This window comes from Artibeus jamaicensis, unplaced genomic scaffold (genome assembly GCF_021234435.1).
Source record: "Artibeus jamaicensis isolate MK-2021 breed Jamaican fruit bat unplaced genomic scaffold, CSHL_Jam_final contig_525, whole genome shotgun sequence".
In the NCBI taxonomy this organism is placed as follows: domain Eukaryota; kingdom Metazoa; phylum Chordata; class Mammalia; order Chiroptera; family Phyllostomidae; genus Artibeus; species Artibeus jamaicensis.
Genome location: NW_026521874.1, coordinates 2,416,331 through 2,438,246, shown reverse-complemented (window position 1 = coordinate 2,438,246; position 21,916 = coordinate 2,416,331). Strand labels below are relative to the sequence as shown.

At 56.8% G+C, this 21,916-nt stretch overlaps 1 protein-coding gene across 1 annotated transcript in view; it reads left to right on the top strand.

The window, feature by feature from the left end:
- RFLNA (refilin A) overlaps positions 1-21,916 on the top strand; it is a 123,012-nt gene that overhangs the window by 29,071 nt on the left and 72,025 nt on the right. The gene's annotated exons all lie outside the window — the stretch shown is intronic.

Sequence of the window (21,916 nt, the reverse complement as noted above, 5' to 3'; positions counted from 1 at the left end):
GTTCTGTTGCCCTGAAACATTTAGAACTGTTGAGCATTTTTTCCTTCATAAGAACTCACTTCTATTCTCAGGAATTTTAGAAACTAGGTGAATGGAACACGAGTGTCGGAAACAGTGGTCCAACGAAACCCCAGGGAAGGGATGCGGACGAGCCCTGCAGTCTGGGGCAGGTGCCGGGGAGGAGGGAACTCAGGGTGCGGATCCAGATTCCGAGGAGGGGAAGTGGGAGGCGGTGCCGCACCGTGAGGCCCCCCGCAGTGGCGGGGAGTCTCCAAACCTCAGCTTCCTCAGCTACAAAACGGTCCTGATTCAGGAGACGGCTGGGAGAGCGCGGCTGAAGAGGCCCGTACAGACTGCCCCCATGCAGTCCTGCAACAGAAAAAAGCACCGCTAATCCCAGTCGCCTGTTCAGGAAGATGAGTCGCGGTTCTTGGAGTTCTTTCTGTCCTGCCAACCATGGAGACAGGTTGGGGCTTCTGAGTTTGGTGGTAGGACCAGAGCTGGCTGAACTGCACCCTGGCATCTGAGAGAGAAGACCTGGAGCTCCCAGCACTGGCTGGGACAAGAAGACACAGTGAAGCAGGGAGGGGAGTTGAGGGGAGGGGCCCAGGGGGTTGGACCATGTGAACTTGCAAGATTCCCATCCAAACGCAGACCTGCCCCCGAAGTCTCGGGATGCGTGGTCTGAGTGCAACTCCTCTGGAGAGCAGTGGACGGACAGTCGGCACGCCGGGGCCAAGCTGACGTGGGGCAGGAGTACCATGCGTAACGGAGTCAGGTGCCACACGGAAGGGGCCGTGGGGCCGTGAGCTCGCAAGTCTCGGGGAGAGCCCCGGGGGGCGGGAGGCCTCTGGGGCCTTCGGCACCACTCCTGGTGTCCAGGGGGTAGAATAATTGCAAGATCACAAGTAAATTAAAACTTTTTAAAACGATTTCTGTGTTTTACTTAAAATTTTTAAGGGGCATAAAAGCAACGGCAAAGAAAGATCCCAGGCCTTGGGTTGGGGACACGTCGCCAGGACTTGGCATAAAACCTGAATGGACGGCGACTGTCACGGCAAAGCACTTTCATTGCTCAGATTTAGTCATTTGCTAATAAGACACATTTTCGCAGTCAAGGACAGCATGCACCGATTGCTCTTGCTGATTTCCGGGGGTCTGTGCATTTTACAGGCTCTGTGTTTTGTGCACCCTGCCCCTTGTGCCTCCTAAAAACTGCAGCCGGGAGTATGTCCCCCAGAGACTCCCCCCTCCTCTGACACCACCCCTGTCCTACCCTGGCCAGGTCTTCCCAGCCTGGTGAATTTTGGTGGGAGGGTTGTGTTTGGAGAGTTTTAAACCCAGAACCCATAGATGGGTTCCATAGAGGTCTAGAACCTTCTTAAAATTGTGTGCAGGATTTTGTGTGTGGGTACACGCATTTGCCCGTCGGGAATGCCCTCTCCGTGTAAGCACGCTGACGCTCCAGTCTGCGGCCGCCTGTCCAGGGCGCGAGCCCGTCAGTATTCCCAGCCCTTTCCCGACATCCTCAGTGTCCTGGCTTCACACTGGCCACGGTGTTGGACCCTTTCCAGGTCGCGGGGCAGGAAGACCTGTGAATGACCCTTTCTCCAGTGGAAGTGTTTCAGTCTCAGCGCAAGTGCTGAGCAAGACCCCCGAGAGACCCTCGGGCTGCAGGATGCTTGCGAGATACAGATCTTCAGCCTCCCGGGACGTCGTTGGAGGCCTGTCGGGCTCAAAAGGTGGCCCGACAGCACCGCAGCCCCAGAGAGGGGGTTTTAGCCCAGAGGTCACCAAAGCCGACAGTTAACCCTTTACCTCTACTTCCCTCCCAGGCAAAACCACATGGGACGTGTAAACCGTCTTCATGTCCTAGGAGTAGACATTTCTGTCTTAGCATATTTATTGTTGTAGTGGCCACAGCCATTCAGCGGGAGGAACAGAGTCCCCAGTGTCTTGCACAGAACACTGGAAAGAGCGTTCAGAGACTTGCGAAGGGGGGGATTAAGCTGGCCAGACGCCCGCGTGTCCTGAAGTTGCCATGCGATCCCGCCGCCCATTCTGGGCCTGCAGTCGGAAGGGGCATCTGCACCCCCGTGTTCGAGGCTGTGCTCCTCACAGCGGCCGACAGGTGCGCCGGCCCGGTGTCCATTGACAACATGCCATCCATTCGCATGATGAGTATCACTGGGCCATGTGAGGGGAGGGGCCCTGCGCTGCAGGGCGCTGCAACCAGGCTGCAACCAGGCTGCAACCTGCGCTGCAACCAGGGCGGACCTGGAGGACGCCGTACCCCATGCAATGAGCCAGGCGCCGAAGGGCCACGCTGCAGATTCCATGTGTGTGAGGGACCCAGACCGTCTCGTGCGCCGCAGGGAGCAGCTGGGTGGGGGGCTGGGAGTCGGTGTCTGACGGGGGCTTCAGTTTGGGAGGCTGGGACAGCACTGGAGGCGGATGGTGGTGACGGTCCCACAGCCATGCAAATGGCTCACAGCCCCAAGTGCTCCTTGCTACACCGGCGCAGCCTGGCAGGCGAGAAAGCCTCCCATAAACAGTTACCGCATGGAGTCCTGACCGTGTCTGTGGGAGTGCGACCCAGGTGCAGAGGCACCGCGGAGCCAGCACGGACAGCCCTCCTGGGGCCGCGGGAGCCAGCGGAGGCTTCCGACATCAGGGCTTCAGGGGATGCGTAGGAGTTCGCCTACCGGGTACAGCCGGAAAGCAGCGGGGACGGACCACCTCGTGGTTCTCAAAATTTGTCCTGCTCCAGACACCCTGGAGGGATCGTGAAACTGGGATCCCCAAACCCCACCTTGGTTTCTGGTTCAGTGGGTGTGGCCATGGCACCTGAGAACCGTTGTGACTATTAAGTCCCCAGGGGCTGCTGCCCCAAGGAGCACACGGTGGCGGGGGGGGGAACTGCGGAGGCCCAAGAGGACATGAAGCCTGCAGGTGCGGGGTGTGTTTGGGGACCTGTATGTCACCTCGAGTCACTGCAACCAAGTGTCTAAGCGGTGCATTAGTGAGTCGGGGAGGCGTGGGCAAGGGGAGTAAAGAAGCACACGCGTGTACATCTGTAGCAGCAGCAGGCGCTCTGTGTGATACTTGTGCACAATGGGATGGAGTGTCCAACCCTGATGATGCGTGACACACTCGTAATGTTCAGCCCACGTGATGTGATATGATACATCATATGTGGTACCGTACAATGTGATGGCCCCTGGGTGTTGCACCCACTTTACAGATGGGGTCATTGTGGTGCTATCACATGGCTGCTGGCTGGACAGAGAGTTGTCGGAGACAGGGGCCCCTGGGCTTGGTGGCTGATGCGACCTGGAGAGGGACATGGACGTCTAAATTTTGGATTTTGGAGGTAGATCCCCAGGAGATGCAGTGACCACACCAGAGGTGGGGGACAGAGAGGTGCAAGGTTGCAAGTGTTCTGTCCGGATCGGGGGACAGGTAATCCCTTCTCCACACAGTCCGCGTCCTTCCCCGCCCACCACTCGCTTCCCGGTTACCTCTGTCTTTTATTTTCTCATTTCACTCACTGTCTAACATGTCTCCCTGCTGGTTGGCAGATGAGCAAGCTATTCACCGATGTCTTCATCGTCCTCAGGGACTTACGGTTTGTCAGGAAAACCATAATAAGGTGGTGGCTGGACAGGGGACAAGGGGCAGGATGTCAACTCCCTGTCGGCATCCAGGCTGCTTGAGAGCGTGTCTTCTTTTTAGGAAGAAAAATTTCGCAGAAGAAAAAATGGAGCACTTGACGCCCATGCGCCCATCCCACGACGGAACACTTCTTACCCTGTGTGGTTTTCACCCCTTTCCCCTGAGACAGTTCGGCGTGGCCTTCTGACTTTGGGACAGCTGTTCTCCGGGCGCAGGAACATGGGTCTCCAAAAGCCAGGATGATTTCCCCATCAGCCACAGCGTGCTGTCCGATTTGTCCGACTGTTTCGCCTCTCCGTCTGTCCATCCCTCCATCCGTCATTCCCTCCTCGTCGCCCAGGACATTTCAGAGCGAGACGCAGACGCCCGGGTACCCCAGGCCAGGCCACGGGCAGAGTTCAGCCTCTGCGGATTGCTTCCCTTTGGGGTCGTCTCGCGTACAGCAACAGGCAGGTATTTTCAGGGCCGTGTTCTTTGGGTTAGGACAAATACGAACGCCTCCAAACCCCTCTTCAGAGAGGGAGCAGTATGGTCGCCCCGGGGAGCTGCTCCCCGCCCTAGCCAGCGCCCCGCCGCAGGCAACCCCTGTTCTGGTTTTCCTATCAGGTCTGCCCTGGGACTTCCTGTACCAGAAGCACACCGTGTGCGGCTTCTTCCACGCAGCACGGTGTGCGGCGTTTGTCCAGGCTGTGTGTGTCGCGAGCGTGCCTTTGCACGGCCGCCCGGTGTCCCAGTGTGCGAGTGCCCTGCCGTTTCTCCCCAGACACCTGTCGGTGGACACCTGGGCTGTTTGTTTCTCATTTTCGGCGACTGTGAACAAAGCTGCCGTGAATGTCCATGTTTGGGGTGAGCGTGTGTGCGTGTGCACAGGCGTACATGTGCGTGTGCACGTGCACTCTCCTGCTGTCTCGCCTCTGGTCAGTTTGAACCCCGATCCCGTGGAGGCCTCCTCTGTGCCCCTCAAGTCCCTGTTTGACTCTGACGTGGGGGGATGTGCCCACGGCGCCTGCCGTCCGGGCGTCACTCTGACTTCTACCCAGCCACTGCCATCGCCCTTGGGTGTACAGTTGGCATGGTTGCTGGAGCCCCCACCTGGAGTTGGGGGCGGGCAGAAGGGCCCCAGGGCAGGGAGCCTCAGAACCAGGGCCGTCGGTCTTTCCCTCCGTGGAGTCGCGGAGGATGTGCTGTCAGGCTGCAGCCACCAGAGGGCGCTAGGCACCCAGCATGATGGAAGCTGGCCTGGCCTCGGGGGAAGGAAAAAAATACCCTTTGCCGGTTGGCCTTCAGTGTTTCCCGTTCTGCTGAACTCACTGGTGACGTTTGTCCGATTGTTTCTAAAATGTTCACTGAATAGCCCCACGTCTCATCTCTGTGCCGGGCACTGTGGGGCGTGAAGGAACAGGCATTTTCCTGGCTCCTGCCTCTGGCACCAACCAGCAGGGACCCCGCTCCTGGCTCCAAGGCAGAGGATGGAGTGAGCCTGTGACCCTCAGGTGGCAGAGAGCCAGGATGCAGCCAGGCCAGGAGCACAGTCGAGGGGCCCAAAGGTTCTAGAGGCGGGGTGTGTGTGTGTGTGTGTGTGTGTGTCACCAGGTGGCCCGGAACTGAAGGTGACAGTATGTTCCCCCTTCGTAGCTGGGCCGCCCCTGCAGCTCTGCTCTCCGCTGCCCAGGTCCGCGCCCTTCAGATGCAGAGTGTGGACGTTCCCACCCCTGTGCCCCTCGAGTGCCCAGCAGTGGGCGGGGCATGCCTCGTCGGATCAAATTTTTTAAGTTTCCTTGCAGATTAAAAGGAAACTTTAAAATCCACATATTTGCAGATTAAACTCGCAAAAGTTGCAGATTAAAATTTTGACCGGCCCTATATTTTTGTTAGTAAAAGGAATTTTTCACTTTCATCATTAAATCTAAAAACGTCGGCCAGGCCCAGAGATTTTTTTTTTTAATTTTAAATAATTTTATTTAGTTATTTTTCTTTTTTTTAAATTTATTTATTTTTATTGATTATGCCATTACAGTTGTTCTATTCCCCCCTTCATTCCCCTCCACCCTACCCCCCGTCCCCACCATTACCCCCCCTTTAGTTTATGTCCATGTGTTTCAAGTTCTTTAGATTCTGTATTTCCCATACTATTCTTGCCCCCCATCTACTTTCTGTCTACTGTCTATGCTACTTATTTTCTGTACCTTCTCCCCCCCTCCTCCTCCCAGTCCCCTGTTGCTAACCCTCCTTGAGATCTTCATTTCTATGTTTCCACTCCTGATCCAGCCGTCCTTTTAGTTTGCTTTTGTTTTAGGTGTGGTTTTTAATAACTGTGAATTTGCTGTCCTTCCACTGTTCATGTTTTTTTAACTTTTTTTTCTTAGATAAGTCCCTTTAACATTTCATATAATAAGGGCTTGGTGATGATGAACTCCTTGAATTTGATCTTATCTGAGAAGCACTTTATGTGTCCTTCCATTCTAAATGAAAGTTTTGCTGGATAGAGCAATCTTGGTTGTAAGTCTTTGGATTTCATGACTTGAAATACCTCTTTCCAGCCCCTTCTTGCCTGTAAGGTCTCTTGAGAAATCAGCTGACAGTCTGATGGGAACTCCTTTGTAGGTGACTGTCCCCTTATCTCTTGCTGCTTCCAGGATTCTCTCCTTCATTTTAATCTTGGCTAATGTAATGATGATGTGCCTTGGTGTGTTCCTTCTTGGGTCCATCTTCTTTGGGACTCTCTGAGCTTCCTGAATTTCCTGGAAATCTATTTCCTTTGCCAGATTGGGGAAATTCTCCTTTATTATTTGTTCAAATAAGTTTTCCACTGGTGGCTGTTCCTTTCCCCCTTCTGGTACACCTATAATTTGGATGTTGGAGCATTTAAAGATGTCCTGGAGGTTCCTAAGACTCTCCTCATTTTTTTGAATTCTTGCTTCTTGACTCTTTTGTGTTTGGCCATTTTTTTCTTCCTTCTGGTCCACTCCATTGATTTGAGTCCCAGTTTCCTTTTCATTGCTATTGGTTTCCTGTGCAATTCCATTCATTTCAATTAGTTTCACCTTCATATGTTTGTCTAATTTGTGGCTATAATCAACCAGTTCTGTGAGGATCCTGATCACCAGTGTTTTAAACTGTGCATCTGAGAGTGTTGCTATTTCTTCATCGCTTAGATTTATAGGCTCTGGTGCTTTGAGATCTTCTTGAGCCATTTTTGGTCTGTTCGCGCCCTTCAAGACTGAGGAGCGGAGCCTTGGATCCCAGGTCGCTGGGTTGTGACACTGTATATGGGGGCGTGGTCAGAGCAGGGAAATGGCGGCCCCCTCTGCTGTTTCATGTCCCTGGGTGAGGAGCAGAGCCTTAGGTTGTTCACCAGGGCGGGGCCACTCAGAGTCGCTGGGTTATGACGCTGTATGTGGAGGCGGGGTCAGAGCGGGAAAATGGCGGTTCCCTCCGCCGCTGCATGCCGCTGGGGCCTGCTGGGTCCTGTCTAATTGCCCACTCCCTCGCTTGTCTATCTGCACACGGATGCGCGACCACAGTCAACCCGCAGCCCTGCTCCCTCGCTGTTTCCCCACAGTCATTCGCTGGGTCGCTTACTAGGTCCAACCCTGCGCCTGGGTTCCGCGCGCCCGAGTCTGTCTGACCGAGTTTTCCTGTGCAACCCCGCTCCGCCAGCTGCTGGTTTCGTCTCTCTTACAGGTGAGGCTGAAGAACTTGTTGTTATCAGACTTCCGAAAAGTCCAATTTTCTGTGTTCTGACTGTGTTTTCTATTGCTAATATTTAGTTGTCTCTAAACTTGGTTGTGTGAGAAAGCACGGCGTCTCCACCTATGCCTCCGTCTTGGCGGAAGTCCCAGAGAATTTAATCTAGAGTTAGTTGGCACTGAAATGTTTCAACATGAATAACTTTTTTCTTTTTAACTGTGAATTGCTGTCTATAGGTCCTGTTTCGATGGCATTGCTCTCTTCCTTGAACGATGATGTGGAAGATGATGATTATGATGATTCTGGTTTCAAAGCGAGCTCTATTTCCGCTTTATTTCTTCCTTGTGTTTTTATTGAATGTACTGGGGAGACACTGGTTACTAAAATTAGATGTTTCAGGTGTGCAATTCTAAATTCATCATCTGTGTATTATACTGAGTGTCCCCCACCCCAAGTCACGTCTCCTTCCATCACCATTTACCCCCCAGGACCCTATTCTACCTCCCCCCAGTTTCAGCTGCAGCCCCGGCTCTCACTCACCACCCAGTCTCTGTGCGGGAAGGTGGGGCGTGGAAGGGCGTGGGCGTGACCGCCGTGCAAGGAAACGCAGCAGCCAGGCCTTGGGGGGTTCAAACAGCTGCGAGAGGCGGTGTTTATTCTCGCAGACAAAACCCGCCCTTCCCACGGGCTGCCATGCGTGTACTCGCAAAAGGACATTCTGCCCGGAAAGAAGCGAACACTCACTTTCCTGTAAAGTCCTTCCTCCCGGGCATCGGCAGGCCTTGTGGAAATGCGGTCCCAGTGGGCCGAGGCCCGATCTGTCTGTCCCACAGCACCTGGGGACGGGGGAGGGTGGCCCGGTCACCTCCGAGCCTGACAGTTGGTTCAATCAACACATTTGTGCTGTGTGTCCTAGTGAAGTAACTTAACAAGAGTCAGCGAGGGTGGAGGAAACTCTACCAGGTCTGTCTGCCTCCCGGGTGTGACTGGTCCGGGGGGATGTGGGCGTGGCTGTGCCGTCTCTGTGGGCCCAGGTGCAGATGGAGGGGCCTCTGGGCCCAGTCACCAGACATTTAGTTCCCGGTGATGAAGAAATCCGATGAACTCTTTGGAGTGATTCTTTTTTTTTTTTTTTAATTTATTTATTTTTATTGATTATGCCATTACATTTGCTCTATTCCCCCCTCCCTTCCCCTCCACCCTGCATACCCCTCCCCCACCATTTCCCCCTTTAGTTCATGAACATGTGTCTCAAATTCTTTAGATTCTGTATTTCCCCTACTATTCTTACCCTCCCCCCTATGTATTTTCTATCTACTGTCTATGCTACTTATTTTCTGTACCTTCTCCCCCTTCCTCTCCCTCCCACTCCCCTGTTGCTAACCCCTCCCTGAGATCTTCATTTCTATGGTTCTGCTCCTGATCTAGCTGTCCTCTTAGTTTGCTTTTGTTTTAGGTGTGGTTCTTAATTACTGTGAGTTTGCTGTCCTTTCACTGTTCATCTTTTTTATCTTCTTTTTCTTAGGTAAGTCCCTTTAACATTTCATATAATAAGGGCTTGGTGATGATGAACTCCTTGAATTTGGTCTTATCTGAGAAGCACTTTATCTGTCCTTCCATTCTAAATGAAAGTTTTGCTGGGTAGAGCAATCTTGGTTGTAGATCTTTGGTTTTCATGACTTGGAATACCTCTTTCCAGCCCCTTCTTGCCTGTAAGGTCTCTTTTGAGAAATCAGCTGACAGTCTGATGGGAACTCCTTTGTAGGTGACTGTCCCCTTAGCTCTTGCTGCTTCTAGGATTCTCTCCTTCATTTTAATCTTGGCTAATGTAATGATGATGTGCCTTGGTGTGTTTCTTCTTGAGTCCAACTTCTGGGACTCTCTGAGCTTCCTGGATTTCTTGGAAGTCTATTTCCTTTGCCATCTTGGGGAAATTCTCCTTTATTATTTGTTCAAATAATTTTTCAACTGGTGGTTGTGCCTTTCCCCCTTCTGGTACCCCTATAATTCGGATGTTGGAACGTTTAAAGATGTCCTGGAGGTTCCTAAGCTTCTCCTCATTTTTCCGAATTCTTATTTCTTCATTCCTTTCTGTTTGATCATTTTTTTCTTCCTTCTGGTTCTCTCCCTTGATTTGAGTCCCAATTTTCTTTCCATTACTATTGGTATCTTTTGTATCCCCATTCATTTCAATTAATTTAGCTTCCATATGTTTCTCTAATTTGTGACTAAAGTCAACCAGTTCTGTAAGGATCCTTATAACCAGTGTTTTGAACTGTGCATCTGAAAGACTGGCTATTTCTTCATCACTTAGGTCTATCGGTTCTGGGGCTCTGAGTTGTCCTAGAGCCATTTTTGGTCTATTAAGTGAGCGGAGCGAAGCCTTAGTTGTTTACCAGGACGGGGCGACCCAGGTCGCTGGTTTGTGACGCTGTGTGTGGGGGCGGGGTCAGAGAGGTAGCAATGGCGTTCCTCTCCGCTAGCCCAGCGCAACCAGTCACTCACACGCCTCGGGCTTGTTTATCCGATCCTAATTGTGCGAGCCTGCTGCACCGCGCGGGTTTCCCTTCTCACTGGTTTCTCCGCACGTAAATGCGCGCGACCGACCGACCCACCGCGCCTCTTCCCTGTGCGCTCCGGCAGCCAGCTCGCTGGCGATCAGCGCCCTCGGTTGCCTGCGCGCACCGTGCACCGCCCCGGGAATTTTTCTTGCTAACCTGCTCCGCTGCTGGCCTCGCTCCTCGTACCGGTCCAGCCGAGTATCTAGGTGTCCTTTGGACTCCGTATTGTCGATTTTCCGTGTGGCTTGGTTGTGACTGCTGTTAAAAATAGTTGTTCTTAGATTTGGTTGTGCACAGAGGCGAGGTGGATCCTCCATCTACGTCTCCATCTTGGCGGAAGTCCCTCTCTTTGGAGTGATTCTTTTCCCCCCAAGAGGCATGGAAGTGTCTTCATGGCTCCTGTCCCCAGGGGGACTGGGGCTTTTCATGATGGACAGGGTGGTGGACGCGGGCCCAGCCCTGGGGAAGCGCGTGCGGGGGCTGGAGCCCCGTCTGGGGAAGTTGCTTCACCTGCTCCGGAGAGACACGCACTTCCCCAGTCTCATCGGTGATGTGGGAGGGGACTCGGGACATGAAGGCCGTCTGGAGAGAAAGGCATCGTGGAGACGCACGGGAGGGTCCCCCGAGTGCCACCTCACTGCGTCTGTGGTGCCTCGAGGTCAGAAAGGACCCTTCAGCCCGGCAGCCCCTCCCCGGCTCGGGTCAGGCTGGACTCTGCGCTCCTGCTCTTCGCTGGCCCGTCACCCAGGGTGGGAGACGGCACCAGACAGAGTCCTGTGTGTGGGGCCAGCCGCTTTCTGCTCCAGGCGTCAGTGGGAGGCAAGCCCTGGCTTTGGAGGAGAGGCGGGGGTACCCAATGGGGGGAGAGAAGAAGTGGGGAAAGAGCCTGTTGGAGAAGTAAAGGGCAGTCACAGAAGAAAGGGGGGGACGGACCCCACCTCCCACGCTGACTGATGAGGGAAAACTGCAGACAGCCTTCCAGGGTCAGGTCAGGCGGGGAGGGACCAGATCTGCCCCCATCCTTCGTGCTCCTTCTGCCTTGGTGCAGCTTCCTGTGCGGCATCTCCCTATTTCTGCAAAGCCACCCCTCCCCTGCCCTCCCCCTCCTTCCTAGACCCTGCCAGACTGCCCGCATGGTCACTACAGAGAGTGGCCACAAGGGGGCGGCCAAGCACAGCTCATCTGAGCCTGGCCCCCAGCTTCCCACACTGGACAGGAGCCCCATCCGCCCGCTTTGAAGGGTCCCTCTCTGCTTTCTCTAGAATCCACAAGTTTCCTGTAACACGCCGGCCTATTTTTAAACCCACTTTCCATGAGCTGGGAGTGAAGAGTGGAAAAAAATATAGCATGAATTGTGGAAAGAAGTGGAGCCCAGGTATCAATGTCCCTGGCGGGGTTTTACGGGCCCACGGAAATCTCTCCTCCCTCAAACCATTGTGATTATTTTTAGAACCAGAATTGTTCTCAGGCGTCCGGAGGGAAGGAGTGGAAAAAGAGCGTCCGGGCTTGTGCTGCGCGCTCCGCCGGGGGTGGGCGCGCCTTCCTTCGTCCAGCACGTAGATAGACACAGGGCCTGGCACAAACCGCGCCCCCTTCTTATTGCAAAATCTTTCATTACAGAATCGTAAGCATGTCATTCTGCCACGTAACAACGCTGCTCTCAAGCCCATCGTTGGACACTTCAGTTCAGCTGTCCAAACTGCTGTCCACCTCGGACGTGCCCCACTGACTGCCCCCGAGCAGGCCTGACCTCTGCTGGTCCCTGCGCGCCGGTCCCTGCCTGTGTGCAGACGGGGCCACAGGGCGCCTTAGTCAGAGGTCTGCCTCCGGTTGGAAGGACGGCGCAGGTTTGCAGGTGGCTCTGACAGACAGAGTGGCCCGTCACGGCCGCCAGGGAAGCACCCCGAGTGTTAAGAGGGGCAGAAGGTGTTCTGGGAGAGGGGCCCAGGCTTGGTTCAGAAACGACATGTATCATGTCCAGAGAGTTCATTGGCCAAAGCCAGTCGTGTGGCCAAGCCCATCATCAGTGCGATGAGAGAGTGTCCCCCTGCCGGGAGGGACAGTGGAGGGACAGCGGACATCCGGGGCACGTCTCGCCACAGTGGGCCCGCAGGCAGCATGGACGGTGCCCCCGGACCTGTTTTACCTGCTGTCGTAGGGCCAGCTGACTTCCTTAGCGGGGGCCTCGGGGGGTCCCCAGTGAGCCATCGCACAGGCAGACCTGGAGGAGGGAAGGGGGGGACAAGGGGAAAAGAAAGGGCAGAAAAGATTCAGATGAACCCACGAACTGAGTCGGGATTGGGAACCTGACAAAATGATTCCACAGCCAATTGGGAAGGACACACAGGCAGGGGCCCGGGGATGTTTGACGGGAAGCGTGATGGGGGACGTGCCCTGCCAAAGGGTGGACGTGGCATAAAGCCACGCTGAGCAAGGAGGGTGGTGTCGATTCAAGACAAAGCCGCAGAGCAAGGGGCGGAACAGGGAGCTCGGCCACCGGTCCCTGGAGATGCCAGACGGCGTTAAAGGAATCAGTCCCTCCCGAACAACGGGGGACAGTTTGGTTAGTACACAGTTTGAGGGGAAACTGAGTCTTTGGAAGAAAAATCAGTTGAGAGGCTCACCTCTGTCCATGCACCAAAGAAATGTCAGTGGCGTCAGGGAGGCCTGTATATCGATAAAATCCAGACAAACGAGAAGAAAATGTGGGTCTGGGTATTCCCTGCACTGGGAGGTCCTCTCTGTCCGAGTGTGGGAACCGTGGGACAAGCCGCTCAGCAAGGAAATTAATAGACGGGCCGCATAAAAGTTTTAAGTTCCATATACGTCTTTTTCTTTTCCTGTAGAAGATGAAAAGCCAAAGATGAACTGTGAAAACAAACGCTTGTCCGAATATATTAATGTCACGTCCTTAGATGCACAGGGCACTCATACTGGCCACGTGTGGGGGGGTGAGGGTCCCAGGAGGCAAAGGAGCCGTGCTGTGAACAGACCCCTGGCGGAAGGGAAAATGTAACCGGGCGGCAAACAGCCACCGATGAGACACTGAACCGACCGCCAGCCTCAGCGGCAACAGGAGAAATGCCAATGAGCAGCAGGAGACGTGTTTCATCTACCACACAGGTACATGAACATGGGCATGAGTACCGACCCCGATAAATAACTTCCGCCTGCAGCACCACAAACCCCGCTCGCCACAGCGAGCCCAGGCGGCAGCGACACCCGAGTGCCTCCCCACGCTTCCCACAGTCCAGGCGTTTGCACAGTGTGCCTGTGTGCACAGTGTGTCCTCACCACTCTTTCAGGCCGGGAGCCGAGGACACTCTCAGCTTCCTCAGGGTGAGGCTCCTTTCCGACCAGTGCCACCTGGGTCCTCACCACGACACCGACCTGTTGCCTTCAAGTCAGCCTCGGCACCAGGCAGGCAAGGCCGCCGCTTCGTTGCCTTGTGTGCCCTGAGGCTTCACACAGGCCTGTGTCTGGGGCCAGAACAGACCCACGGGCTTCCTGGCTGTGGTGCCCAGGAGCGCCCGGAGCAAACAGAGACAGGACTCCCTTCTCATGTTTGACTCAGGAGTCAGAGAACTGTATGCCACCTCTAGGCGGTGACCCTAAAACGTGCAGGTTCTGCGCTGTCAGCCACGGGCCCGGGGTCTGACTCCCCATTGCTCCTGGGGGTGAGGAGAGGGCCTCCGCTTGGTCTCTGTTCCAAGGACGCCCTGGTGATGGAGAAATGCACAGCTCCGGTGGGCAGCAGGGTGCGGGGTGGGGGGCAGGCGGTTCCGTCACCTTGGTGTCCCCACCTGCCCCGGGCGCCAGTTTCGGTGCTGTACAAGCCCTGTGTTCCCCGGGGGAACATGCTGCCCCTGCTGGGGCCCTCCCGCACCCACCGTCTTCTTGCCCCCCCCCCCCCGTGTTCCCAGTGGGTCTCCTCCTCCCTCCTCACTGGGGAGGTTGTGCAGACAAATGAACCTGGGTCCGAGGGGGAAGAAACGTTGCTGGGGGCGGGAGAGGCGCTGACCTTCAAATCCAGTTCCCACCTCTTCGCTGTCTCCCCATGGCTTTGGTCATGGGCTTCCCCCTTTGGTAGTCAGGGCTTTGGGTCCTTGTGTTGACTGCAGTGGTTCTGGGGACCTGGGGACGGCTTCGGCGGGGGGGACCCTTGGGGATCTGAGGGTCTCGGCAGCAGGGGGCAACTGACATCCTTGACTTGGAGCTTCCCAAGGCACAGAATTAGCTTCACTGGTTTCAAAGAAAACCTTAAACCCTGTGGTCGGATTTCTGCCCAGTGTCCCAGGCCTCAAGAAGGAGGCGATGCTGGCCATCACCACCTGAGACCCTCCGCTGGCTGCCTGCAGGCTCACCGCACGACCTTGACCTCCGTGTCAGTTTCTCATTCCGGCCACCACAGGTGATGTCACCGAGACACCCTGCTTTGTGAGCGGTGGACACTCTCAGCTTTGCAGGCTGTGTTGTCTGTGTCACGACGGAACGTCACCCTCAGAGCAAGAAAGCAGACGTAGAAAGTATGTCAGCAAGAGTGTGGCCCCATGCCAATAAAACTTTATTGACAAAGCAAGCGGTGGGCTCCCCCGCCCTCCGGGCCCCATTCTGCCTCCTGGGTCCTGCCCGACAGACCACAGCTGGACGGGAACAAGGCCGCTAACTGCTGTTCTGTCGGCTTAGTGCTTAGGAGTCTATTTCCAATGTATAAAAAGTGGGTTTCTGGTTGTGCGCAGTAGGGGGAGGCCCGGGTTGCCAGCGACTTTGGAAGTGACTCACTTCTGCCCGGTTCCAGGGACAGGCAGGGGCCTCTGGAGTGTGGAGACGGAGGCGCAGAGCCATCCTTCCCGAGCCAACGCGGCCTCGTGCAGCCTGCCTGTCGCAAGTCCGGGGTCACAGCTGGAAGCGGTTTCCCGGGAAATTCGGCGAAGTCAAAGGCATTCAGTAATCTGTTTTCTCTGTAATTGGCCAATTTATGCCGTATTTACCTTGCAGATACGATCTGAGAGTTAGTGCCGGTGGCTGCCGCCTTTTTCTGCTCCACGGGGTCAGGAAAATAGACGTGTCTTTGGCATAACAATGTTTTAAAACGAGCAACAGAGCTTTGGAATGAATTCTCCACCCCTGACGCGAGGAGCCCCCCGGCCCCGCGCTCCGTGTTCAGTCTGATAGAAACTGGTTTCTGCCGAGAACACTCCAACGTTTCCCCTGCCAGCAGGATGGGGGGGCGAATCTCCCCCAGGACCAGCGCTGCTGGGCATCACTGTGGGCACGGCCCAGCTCGTGGCTGGACCCTGCTGAAGCCCCTGGTGCGGTCAGCACGTGGGCACACATGTGGGGTGCGTGTCCTGTCCCGCCTCAGTCATGGAGCCGCCCAGGGGAGTCCGCTCAGCACCTTCTGTTGGAGATTCGTCTTGGCTGCCTTGGGGGTTGGGAAGCATGTCCCTGGCTGTGGCTGAGCAAGTGAACTTCAGTCGTAGGGACCAATAAGCACGCGGTGCGGGTTCGGGATGGTGTGAGCGAGCGCAGAAGCGGCTTGTGTTTCCCGGGGTCTGTCACGGCCCTGCTCCGCCTCTGTGGTGACCTCTCGGCAGTCCCCAGCGCCTGCCTCGCGTCCCAGGTTGGTTCCAACCACTTAGCACCTTTAGTGTTCACGGCGCCTGCGTTCTTCTGCATCAACCCATGGCTCTGTACTCCAAGCTTTGTCCGGGACGGAGGCAGGGAGGCCTTTGGAGGCCAAACCGAAGTTAGGGTCTGTTTAAAACAGAGCGTCAAACACGGGGCCTGCGGGCCAGACCCGGCCCCCTACCTTGTTTTATCCGGCCTGGCACCTTGTTTCCACCTGGCGGCAGCCGAGCTTTCGCTTCACTGTTAAGGAGGAGTTACATTAGTACAGTCCTAAAGTTACATTCGGCCCTTTGAAGGCGACAGAGAGGCCTCAGTGAAAATGAGTTTGACACCCCTGGAACTTTAAAGGCTCATGACGAGGTCACATTTCTCCCCACTTGGTCATCTCCCTCTTGTGCTTCTCCGGAGACACGAGGCGGGAGGCAGAGTGGCCGTCTGTGGCCTGGACGGGCAGGCCCCATGCACGGAGGAGAAGCAGCCGCCAGTCCGTCCCCGAGCTCGGGCACATTCTCCCGGCCGCAGAGGCCGATCTGGGGCCGATGAACAGAGGCCTTGGAGGTGCTGTTGAGCCCAGAGAGGAGAGACGCTATTCCCAGTGAAGTCAGTGAGTTCCCCGTCACAGGGATGATCCAACAGCAGCGGACTCCCATCGGGGGAACCGTGGGCGGGGGCAGGAGCAGGAAATGGCCGCCTCTGGCGTCTCCGTCCCCTGAATGGGGTTGGACCCCCAGCTGCCAGAGGCACGTCTCTCTGGTCTCTGCTTGTGTCGCGCTTCAGAGGTGGCCCTTCCACTGCTTGTGTCGGTTTCCATTTTAGCAGGAACGTTAGAACTCACTCTGCTCCTTTGTTCCCGAGGACTCAGCTGCTGGACGGGTCCGTCCGCTGAGCTCGGCGCCCCCCGCCCCGAGGTCCACACTCATCAATCTTTCTCCTGCGGTTTTGTCCAAAGACCTTTTGTGTGCATTAAACATGCAAAAGACCGGCCCCATGCCAAATTCCAGCAGCGTGCGAGTGTGGAAAGGCCTGCTTTGGGGGTTCCCTGTGGCAGCTGCCATGGCGGTTGTCAGTATGGAAATTCCACTGGCGCGGAAGGCTGACTTGGGGTCATAAAAGTGCCTCTTTCCTCCCGATAATCCTGTCTGCCTCTGCAGCTGTCTAGACAATGAAAAAATTAACACCACGAAACAGAATCGTTTAAAAACCTTTGGGGCCAAATACATTCCTTAAAAAAAAAAAAAAAAATCGAACTCCACGGTGAGAAATGTGAGAGCCACTAGTTCATTGCGCCAGGGATCCTGGAGTTCCAGCCTTGAATAGTAAGCGGACCTCGTGTTTGAACCGCGCATGTTAATACTTTGAAAAGGTGCCTCCCCGAACGCAGTCCCCTCAGATCCTCAGGAACCTGGGACAGGGTGGCAGTGACCGCGCTCTAGGGCGGGAGGACCACCACAGTGAGACCCCTCAGTCCTCTGCTGTTCCTGTCACCTCCTCCCCCTCAAAAGACCAGCTCCCCGAGGAAATGCAACCTCAGCTCGCTCACGGAGGTCCACGTGCAACCTCGCGTGCAACCTCGCGGGCAGCAAAGAGAGTGGCACATGCGTCTTTTTTATCTTTTAGCTCCTAAAATGCTTCGTTGGCTTTCCATGGCTGTGGGATCAAAACTTCCCAAATTCTGCCCTGGTTGGTGTGGTTCAGCTGGTAGAAGTGTCTTCCCATAAACCAAAAGGCCGCCGGTTTGAACCCTGGTGTCAGAGCACAGGCCTGGGTCGCAGGTGCGGTCCCTGGGGTCAGGGCGCGTGCAAAAGGCAACCGATCGATGTCTCTCTTCCTCCCTTCCATTCTCTCTAAAACCAATAGGCAGGGCCTCGAGTGAAGATTTAAAAAACGGTGCTGGAACAATTAGACACACATTGGCCAAAAAATGACCTCACACCTAAGGAGGAAAAAATGGTTTTCACATGGTTTCCGAGGCCGGGCCCGACGTGGCCACAGCAAACCCCTGCCTGGTCTCATTTCTGGTCACGTCCCTTGGCCCTTCTTCCCTCGGTCCAAACCGGCCTTTCGAACGTTCTCACAACACACGTCACCGCTGCCTCCACTGTCCCTTTGCCTGCTTCGTACGAGCTGTCAGCAGGGTAGACCGAGGCCAGAGATGGGATTCAACCCGACAGTTGGGCTCGGCACCGAGCAGGGGCAATTTCCGCCCAGCTGTCCACTCCCAGGTCCACCCATCATCGCCCATTGTCCATCACGCCTCCTTCCACCCGGGAAAGTGCGAGAACATTCCGCCCTGGGCCGTGGTGTTCTCGACGAACCCTCTCGCGTCCCCAGGGAGACCACACTCAGTTGCAGGCCTCTGTGGACCCCACGCAGGGCAGGAGAATGAGGAAGCCGCGCCTGCCCGAACCCTAGCCACGGAATTGCAAGACTGAACGCAAATGCTCTTCTTTTAAGTTGTCAAGTGTTGGACGTGCTTGTTACGCAGCAGCTGCGAACACACGGTGACCAAGCGGATGACAAAGGCTCTGTGTTCGGTGTGGGGGGTGGTATGTGGGAGTCCCCGAGATGCCCCCCAGGCTCCCACAGGCAGGCCCCTTTCTGCCTGTTTCTCCAGACGGGGAAGGTCACACGAGGAAGGTCACGCGGGCAGAAACACTGCCACACACCTGCGAGGACCTGTGCTGCGCGCGGTTCTGTTGCTCTGGGAGCCGCAGAGGCGCCTCATTTTTGAGCTGGGGGCGGGGCGATCGGAATCTTTGAAAACTGCTCTCTTTTTCCAGGCCAGGGGCCCTCTGACTTTCTAGAACATTGCGTGTTTTAAAGGAAGTTTCCAGAGGCTGGACAGCCCCGCGTTCCCCACGGTGGCGGCCAGGGAACGCTCGGTGTGCGGGAGGATGAGTTTGGCAAACGCACGAGCAACACGCAGCGGCGCAGCTGCTGGTCTGGAGGTGGCAGCTGTTGTCAGCACAGCTTCCCGCTGCCCCCTCCCCCGCTTCCTCCAAAACCAGGGGCCTCCTCCCGGGGGCAGGGCTCAGCGCACAGGCCTCATTGAGATGCTCCGGGTTCGAGGGGTGACAGGATGGTGAGGAGCTGTGGCTGGTGGTCTGTCGGGTCCAGACTGTTTCCAGGAGGGTGTGTGTCTGGAAGTTTGCGGAGGGTCTCTGGTCCCAGGTCTCAGGGCGTGGACCCTGTGCCGATCAGAGAGGCAAATGTTGTGACCCCCCCAGGTCAGGCAGAGTCCCCCGCAAGGGACAAATGTGAGTCCAGTCCCTGCTGCCTTGGACGTCTTGATCAGAATGAGCACCCCGGCCTGGCAGGGAAGCTCAGTTGGTTAGAGCATCGTCCTGGCATGCCAAGGGTTGTGGGTTCGATCCCCGGTCAGGACACATACCAGAAGCAGCCGGTGAATGCATGGATGGGTGGGACAACAGACCTCTCTTTCTCCCCCCCCCCCCCCCGTCTCCCTTCCTCTTTCTCTAACATCAATAAATAAAAATTCTGAAAAAGGATGAATACCCCTTAAGTCTGTAAACTAGGACAAAGAAATTCTAACACAGTTCTAGACCCAGCAGCCCGGTGTCACAGCCGAGGAACCTGCCGGAAGACGTTTGCAAGGCGGGGGCATCGTCCATTCCAGACGGAAGGCTAGTTTCATAACGACAGTTTGGGGCCCAAAGGAAAAGGCCAGGCTGGCACCGGCCGCGCGGGGAGCTGGCAGGAGCAAGGGCGGGAGGAGGCGGTCAGGACCGGCCCCGGAGTTTTCCCGCCAGAGAGGGACTCTGAGCCGAAACGGATGAGCCAGAACTCACAGTCTCAATCTCCTTCCTGCACTGTGGGAAACCAACAATCTCGGTGCCCCCCCGGATTCCGGGAGAAATAATTGTCGGCCGCTTTAAAAATCATGAAAGAGGGCCCGGGCCATTTCAGGTGGGTGTTCATTTCTCTGCTGTCTCCGCCTGCCTTCTCGTCCCGCTGTCCCAGTGCCACCCCCTGTTGTCACCACCTCCTCCACTGTCACAGGGCAATCTTATTTTAAGTCCCGTGAAAGTGACTTTGGTGTTGGGCTTAGGAAAAATGCCTCTGTAACTCGATGGGAGCCTTCTCCAGGATAGACCGGTAGAAAGCGCCAGACGCAGTTCGGGGGCTCAGCCGTGACCCCTAAGGAGCACAGTCCTGTCTCTTCAGACACCACAGCGGTGCCAGGACCCAGACCCGTGGCCCTGAGACGTGGGGTCCGCTCCCAGACGTGTTACAAATGCCTCGCGCCCCCCGACCTGGCCACCGTGCAGATCAGTAATGTTGGCGGACGGACGGGGTGTGAGCTTCTGCTTCAGGGAAAACCGAAGGGCGCAAACCCGAGGCTCCACATCAGCGGCACTGAGGCTGGGGCAGGGGGTGGCAGGCTCCCCCCACCCCCTGACCCTTCCCTTCCTCCTGAAGCCCTCGGGTCCCGGCCCAAGGGCTCGGGCTCCTTCCCAGCCTCCGAAACGTCTTGGGGGTGAGAGGTCCGCGGTGCTGGCTGGCTCGCTGGCTCCTGAAACAGATCCTGAGAGCAGAGCAGGGCACAGCAGAGACCCACGTGCTCCTCAGGGCTACTAACCAAGCCCTGGAAACAGCGATTTGTCCCCGTGCCCGTGACGCTGGCTGGGACGGCGGAGGCTGCGAGTCTGGTTTTCCGAGTAGCGAGAAGCCAGCCGTGGCCTGAGTGCCCGGTTCTGGGAAGCGCTCTGTTTGGGGTGCAGAGGGAAGGGCGGCAGCTTCTGCGCAGGGGGCCAAAAATAGGGCCGCAGACGAGGGTGCGTGGGGGAGGGACCGGCCTGCGTCCTTTAGGGCCGTAGGTTCCAACTCTGCCTCTGAGGGCCCCGGGGTGGCAGGATGGTGTGCTGGGGGCCACCCAGGGATGACAGCGCCCCGCAGGCCGGCGGGCAGGACAGCGAGCCCAGGGGGCACCTGGCAGGAGGTGCCTGCTTCCACGGGGGCCGAGTGCCCCGTCTCACCCTCACCCCGACCCTGGCCCAGGGCGGCTCCGGGGACCTGGGACCCTGAGCCTGCTGTCCAGTGGCCCAAGCCTGTGACGGACACCATGCTGGGGCGTGAGTCCCAGACCTGGCCGAGTGGCGGGTTCGAGGGGAGTGTGGGCAGGGCTGGATGTGCAGCCGGGGCGTCTGTCTGCGCCCGCGGGAGGCTCCTGGCGGTGCGGGACGGGGACGATGGACCTGGTTTCGTTCAGTGTCATCTTGTGGTGACGTGGGTGAGAAATGGTCCCTGGCCGGCCGCTGTCTGTACGGAGCCTGCACGTCCCCCCGCCATCCATGTGGGCTCTTCTCCGGGGCCTCTGGTTTCTGCCCGCGTCCCAGAGACGGTCAGTGAGTGGAGTGTCCCGTCTGAGAGGGTGCGTGGTGGTCGTGCCACGGAAGGGCGTCCGCCAGAGGTCAGCCCGCGGGGAAGCTCAGGAGCCTGTGGGATAACGGGGTACATGGGGAGAGACCGTGTGTGCTGTCGTGTTCATGCATGTGTGCGTGCATATGCATGCATCTCTCTGTGTACACACACGCACTGTGTCATGTGCACGGGCGCATGTCCTTGTGTGCTGCGTGTTTGTGCACGCACACATGCATGTGTCTCTGTGTGAGCGTGCATGGACTGTGTTACGTGTGGGGGTGTCCTCGTGTGCGTGTGTCCAGGCACCGTGAGTTTTGCCAGCCCGGCCTGGCGACTGTAGGCACAGATGAGACGTCTGTGGAGGTGGCACCTCACAGCCCACCGCCCCTCCTCCTCCTTCAGGAGCTGAGTCCCGGGGAGGGGAAGGGGCTGTCCCTCGTCTCTCCAGTGCCAGGCCCCCAGGCTCGCGGCCGCAGCCCCGAGTGACCGCTCCCCAGCCTCCCACTGCACCAGCGGTGCAGAGGTGCGTGGTCTCGGTCACACCTCCGAGGCTGCTGTTGAACTTCCCGGGTGCCACACTGTGGATGTCCCAGACACATGGGCTCTTCCGGGAGCAGGTGACAGCCGCCCCAGCTGGGTCGAGAGCAGACACCAGCCTGCTGCCTTGCTGGTCGGCACATGCCAGCTTTGGGCGCCGCGGGACATGGGGTGTCTGACCGGTGCCACCAGGATGCAGCTGCAGCCTCCGTCCCCTCCTCCTCCGAGTGGAGTCCACCTGGGGCTCTTCCTGGCGGCCCCTGGCAGTGCCCCCCTCTCATCCCTGGTGGTCGGAGAGCCCGCGGTCCCATCCGCACCCATGACTTCTCATGGGCTCCGTCGAGTCTCTTGACTCCCCCTCGACTGACTGATCCCTGTGGCCCTGGGTCCCGCCCCCCTGCTGCCCACACGCAGCCCCGCCCAGGCCCACCGTAAAGAGG